Here is a 6378-nt window from a genome sequence, read left to right on the forward strand (position 1 = left end):
GGCGAACTGGCAGGAGCTGGAGGCCAAGGTCGCCGCTCGCCTAGGGCGCTGGACAGGACTGCTCCGAGTGCTGTCCTACAGGGGTCGAGCGCTAGTCATAAACCAGCTGGTGGCCGCAATGCTGTGGTACCGGCTGGTCACTTTGACCCCTCCCCCTGCGTTTGTCGCCAAGATACAGAAGAAGCTGGTGGACTTCTTCTGGAACAACAGGAAGCACTGGGTCTCTGTCGCGGTCTTGAGTCTCCCGCTTGAGGAGGGCGGTCAGTCGTTGGTGTGCGTCAGCGCCCAGCTCGCGACTTTCCGTCTTCAGACCCTGCAGAGATACCTTTACGTCGAGCCCCCTCCTAGGTGGTGTGCTCTGGCGAGGTATTTCTTCCGCCAGCAGCTCGACCTCAATTATGACACACAGCTCCTGTTTGTGAACTTGGGGGGTGCCAGGACCGCCCTCCGGGAGCTGCCTGTCTTTTACAGGGAACTCATCAGGGTCTGGAACAAAGTCTCCACCAAGCGCAGCTCTCCGCCGGCTGGAGTGGCGGCCGTCCTGCAGGAACCGCTGCTCGGGAATCCGTACCTCCACGGCCGAGGCTTCATGTGGCGGTCGGAAGAGAGGGCTGTGGCTGGTGAGGTGACCAGGGTCAGGGACCTGCTCGATGGCGGAGGAGCGGGCTGGATGGCGCCAGTCACGCTGGCGCGGCGCCTAAATTCTGCCAACGTCCGCCGCGCGGCCGATGCCATCGAGTCGCTAAAAACAGCTCTGGGCCCTGACTCCGTTAGGTGTATCGAGGAGGCTCAAGCACGTGGGGAGATCCCGTCCGAACTGACCCCCGTCCGGACGGAATTCCTCATCGGCGCCAAACCCCGGAACCTCCCTCGGGGGCCGGCGCCTCACAACTTGAGCCGCCTCGGGGAAATCCCCTCCGTGCCTTTCAGTTCCGCGCGGAGGGGTTTCCTGTACGGGCTGCTCCTGCACACCCTCAACTTTGCCATCCTCGCCGGCCGTCCGGACACGCCATGGCGTACCATCTTGCCGTCCGGAGGAGGCGGGGGTCCCCGATGGAGGGCACTCTACGCAGGGGTCCTCCCACTATTCATCGGGGACTTGGCCTGGAGGGTGGTGCACGGAGCAGTGCCGTGCAACAAATTTTTAAGCCGGTTCACGGACTCCCAGGCCGCCTGCAATTTCTGCGGTCTGGAGGAGTCCGTGTTCCATGTTTTTATTGAATGCACAAGGTTGCAGCCCCTGTTCCACTATTTGAAGGGGCTGCTCCTGAAATTCTGGCTGCACTTCAGTCCCACTCTCCTGATCTTTGGGCACCCTGTGCGGAGGGGAGCGGGTAGGTCCGAGGGCCTCCTCGTAGGACTGCTCCTGGGCACGGCCAAGGGTGCCATCAGCCGGTCCAGGCAGCGGGCGGTCGAGGGGGTCGTTCAACCTGACTGCCTGCCTCTCTTCCGCTCTTACATCCGATCCAGGGTGTCCTTGGAGATGGAGCACGCGGTGTCCACCGGTACGCTCGCGGCCTTCCGCGAGAGGTGGGCACCGGAGGGACTGGAGTGCATCATCACGCCCGGCAACCAAATTTTAATTTGATTTTACGTTTTAAAGTTTAATTTGTTTTAATTGCCGGTGCTTTTAGTGTCCCCCTCTCCTTTTATAGGGGGCACTGGAAAAAGGAAAAATTTGATTTTAGTGCCCCAAAAAAAAAAAAACACAAAAAAATAAATAAAAAAGGGGCCTTGTAAATGTCTTGTGTGTGTCATCCAGGTCGGGTGGCACGGATACATGTTTTATGTTTTTGCAGGTGAACTGCAAAAAGAGTTTCATGCACAAGGAGCGCAGGGCAGTCATCGTCCTGCTGCCTAAGAAGGGCGATCTCCGCCTCCTTAAGAACTGGCGCCCGGTCTCCCTCCTCAGCACGGACTACAAAATCTTCGCCAGGGCGATGTCTGCTCGCCTTGGTGCCGTGCTGGACCACATGATCCACCCCGACCAGTCCTACACGGTCCCGGGCCGGACAATCCACGATAACATCCATCTGGTCCGGGACCTCATCCATTGTTCCCAGGAGGCTGGTCTGTCGGTCGCCTTCCTATCCCTCGACCAAGAGAAGGCGTTCGACAGGGTGGATCACGACTATCTGCTCGGAACTCTGCGCGCTTTCGGGTTCGGGACGCATTTCGTCGCCCGGATCCGACTTTTGTACGCCGCCGCGGAGTGTCTGATTAAGGTTAACGGGTCCTTGATGGCGCCCTTCGCTTTAGGAGAGGGGTGCGCCAGGGATGCCCCATGTCCGGCCAGTTATACGCCGTTTGCGTGGAGCCTTTCCTGCGCCTCTTGCGGACGAGGTTGACGGGACTGGCTCTGCAAGGGCCGGGCGTGGAGGTCGTCCTCTCGGCTTACGCCGATGACGTGCTCCTCGCGGTAGAGGATCCCGCTGACCTGCGGAGAATGCGTGAGTGCCAGGAGATTTACTCGGCCGCGTCCTCCGCCAGGATCAACTGGGAGAAATGTTCCGGACTCCTGGTGGGTCAGTGGCGGGTGGACTCCCTGCCGGAGGAGCTCAGGTCTTTTGCCTGGAGCACGACCCATCTCCTCTATCTGGGAGTCTACCTTAGCCCCGATGAGGGAGCCTGGCCGGCGAACTAGCAGGAGCTGGAGGCCAAGGTCGCCGCTCGCCTAGGGCGCTGGACAGGACTGCTCCGAGTGCTGTCCTACAGGGGTCGAGCGCTAGTCATAAACCAGCTGGTGGCCGCAATGTTGTGGTACCGGCTGGTCACTTTGACCCCTCCCCCTGCGTTTGTCGCCAAGATACAGAAGAAGCTGGTGGACTTCTTCTGGAACAACAGGAAGCACTGGGTCTCTGCTGCGGTCTTGAGACTCCCGCTTGAGGAGGGCGGTCAGTCGTTGGTGTGCATCAGCGCCCAGCTCGCGACTTTCCATCTTCAGACTCTGCAGAGATACCTTTACGTCGAGCCCCCTCCTAGGTGGTCGTTCAACCTGACTGCCTGCCTCTCTTCCGCTCTTACATCCGATCCAGGGTGTCCTTGGAGATGGAGCACGCGGTGTCCACCGGTACGCTCGCGGCCTTCCGCGAGAGGTGGGCACCGGAGGGACTGGAGTGCATCATCACGCTCGTCAACCAAATTTTAATTTGATTTTACGATTTAAAGTTTAATTTGTTTTAATTGCCGGTGCTTTTAGTGTCCCCCTTCTCTTTTATAGGGGGCACTGGGGAAAAATTGTGATTTTAGTGCCCAAAAAAAAAACCAAAAAAAGAAAAAACACAAAAAAAAAAACAAAAAAAAAAGGGGGAAAAAAAAAGGGCGGATCCGGTTCCTGCGGGATCTGGACCGCGGCTCCCCCTTCTTCTACTCGCTGGAAAAAAGGCAGAGTGTCCGTAAGCAGCTCTTGACGCTGCTGGCCGACGACGGCTCTCTCGTCTCGGATCCGGAGGGCGTCAACAACAGGGCACATGAATATTACGGGGCTCTGTTCTCTCCGGATCCGTCCAGCGAGGAAGCGCGTAGAGTTTTGTGGGAGGACCTGCCGAAGGTCAGCCCGGAGGGCGCCAAAAATCTGGAAGCTCCGCTAAGCCTGGCGGAGCTGACCGGTGCCCTCTACCGGCTCTCGAGGGGAAAATCCCCGGGGCTGGACGGGCTGACCGTGGAGTTCCACAGGGCGTTCTGGGACGTCCTGGGGAGCGGCTACGCGTGGGTCCTGGGGGAAAGTCTGGCGACCGGGGAGATGCCCCTCTCTTGGCGCAGGGCAGTCATCGTCCTGCTGCCTAAGAAGGGCGATCTCCGCCTCCTTAAGAACTGGCGCCCGGTCTCCCTCCTCAGCACGGACTACAAAATCTTCGCCATGGTGATGTCTGCTCGCCTTGGTGCCGTGCTGGACCACATGATCCACCGCTGACCTGCGGAGGATGCGTGAGTGCCAGGAGATTTACTCGGCCGCGTCCTCCGCCAGGATCAACTGGGAGAAATGTTCCGGACTCCTGGTGGGTCAGTGGCGGGTGGACTCCCTGCCGGAGGAGCTCAGGTCTTTTGCCTGGAGCACGACCCATCTCCTCTATCTGGGAGTCTACCTTAGCCCCGACGAGGGAGCCTGGCCGGCGAACTGGCAAGAGCTGGAGGCCAAGGTCGCCGCTCGCCTAGGGCGCTGGACAGGACTGCTCCGAGTGCTGTCCTACAGGGGTCGAGCGCTAGTCATAAACTAGCTGGTGGCCGCAATGTTGTGGTACCGGCTGGTCACTTTGACCCCTCCCCCTGCGTTTGTCGCCAAGATACAGAAGAAGCTGGTGGACTTCTTCTGGAACAACAGGAAGCACTGGGTCTCTGCCGCGGTCTTGAGTCTCCCGCTTGAGGAGGGCGGTCAGTCGTTGGTGTGCATCAGCGCCCAGCTCGCGACTTTCCGTCTTCAGACTCTGCAGAGATACCTTTACGTCGAGCCCCCTCCTAGGTGGTGTGCTCTGGCGACGTATTTCTTCCGCCAGCAGCGCGACCTCAATTATGACACGCAGCTCCTGTTTGTGAACTTGGGGGGTGTCAGGACTGCCTTCCGGGAGCTGCCTGTCTTTTACAAGGAACTCATCAGGGTCTGGAACAAAGTCTCCACCAAGCGCAGCTCTCCGCCGGCTGGAGTGGCGGCCGTCCTGCAGGAGCCGCTGCTCGGGAATCCGTATCTCCATGACCGAGGTTTTATGTGGCGGTCGGAAGAGAGGGCTGTGGCTGGTGAGGTGACCAGGGTCAGGGACCTGCTCGATGGCGGAGGAGCGGGCTGGATGGCGCCAGACACGCTGGCGCGGCGCCTAAATTCTGCCAACGTCCGCCACGCGGCCGATGCCATCGAGTCGCTAAAAACAGCTCTGGGCCCTGACTCTGTTAGGTGCATCGAGGAGGCTCAAGCACGTGGGGAGATCCCGTCCGAACTGACCCCCGTCCGGACGGAATTCCTCATCGGCGCCAAACCCCGGAACCTCCCTCGGGGGCCGGCGCCTCACAACTTGAGCCGCCTCGGGGAAATCCCCTCCGTGCCTTTCAGTTTCGCGCGGAGGTATTTCCTGTACGGGCTGCTCCTGCACACTCTCAACTTTGCCATCCTCGCCGGCCGTCCGGCGTTTCTTTGAATTTGGATCCAACATTTGCGTGATGAGGGCACGTTTTACAATTTGTACTGTACGCTCTGCTGCATCATTTGAAGCAGGGTGTTATGGTGGGACTTTGGTATGTTTCACATCGTTTCTGCTCCTGAATTGTCCAAATTCTTCTGAATAAAATTGCGGCTCATTATCAGACACAATTTCTTCTGGAAGGCCATATGGAGAAAACAAGCTTCACAAATTGTCTGTTGTTTTACTTGTTGTTATTTTCCATATTGGAAACACCTCTACCCACTTCGAATGACTATCAATCACAATGAACAATTGTTGTCCTTCTAGCTCAGCAAAATCTGCATGAAACTTTAGTCACACCCTGGGAGTCCATTTCCATACCTGTAATGGGACTGTTGGTGGTTTCTTTCTTACTGGTTGACATGTTGTACACTGACTAATGATGTACTCCATGGACTAGACTTTCCATCAGTTTTGCATCGCTACCGCCCATTTACCGTCCATTTTAATGTTGAGGTGAAGTATAACGCCCATTTATTGCCCATTTCACAAAAAAATGAAAACTCACGCCCATTAACCGCTCACTTATCGCCCAGCATTACTTTCAGCATCGCGTTAACGCTGAGAATTAATAAAACTGCCCGCCCATATTTTTTTGCCATAAAGGCTCAGAATAAACACAACTTGCCCATAATATCGTTGAGCGTTACTTTCGGCATATCGCCCATATATCGCTGAAAATATCGCTCGCCGATAAAAATGCTGAAAAAAGTTGCCCTCACCTGACCTTAACCCGGCGTTATGGACGCCATTTTGTAAATCGGAGGACTTTCCACATAAAATGCTGCTTCAAGTTCTGGGGAGTTTTGATGTAATCTGTGAGTTATTTTAAGTTGATTTGAAAATCTGAACAAACATCTTATCAAACTGTGAATTAATTGAATTTATTTTATGAGTTTTAGTAGGGAAATTTATTGTTTGTGAAGAATAGGTATAATAGTAATTGTAATGGGGCCTGTAATTTCCCAGCCAGTATTGATGACTACTCACATGCTGCAGACTAGAGATGGGAGAAGGTATATTGAAGAGCATTATGTGCCCAACCAAAGAGGTGGCAGACTGAGGAAGAGGAGAACTTACACCCGATGCACTTACAGGGAGAAACGGTCTTACCTGAACCTGTCCGAGAACACGTACCTTAGGAGACTGCACTTCCGGAAGGAGGTCATCACTGAGATATGCCAGCTCATTAGGGGAGATCTGCAGC

The sequence above is a fragment of the Pristiophorus japonicus genome, chromosome 7 (genome assembly GCF_044704955.1).
Source record: "Pristiophorus japonicus isolate sPriJap1 chromosome 7, sPriJap1.hap1, whole genome shotgun sequence".
Classification (NCBI taxonomy): domain Eukaryota; kingdom Metazoa; phylum Chordata; class Chondrichthyes; family Pristiophoridae; genus Pristiophorus; species Pristiophorus japonicus.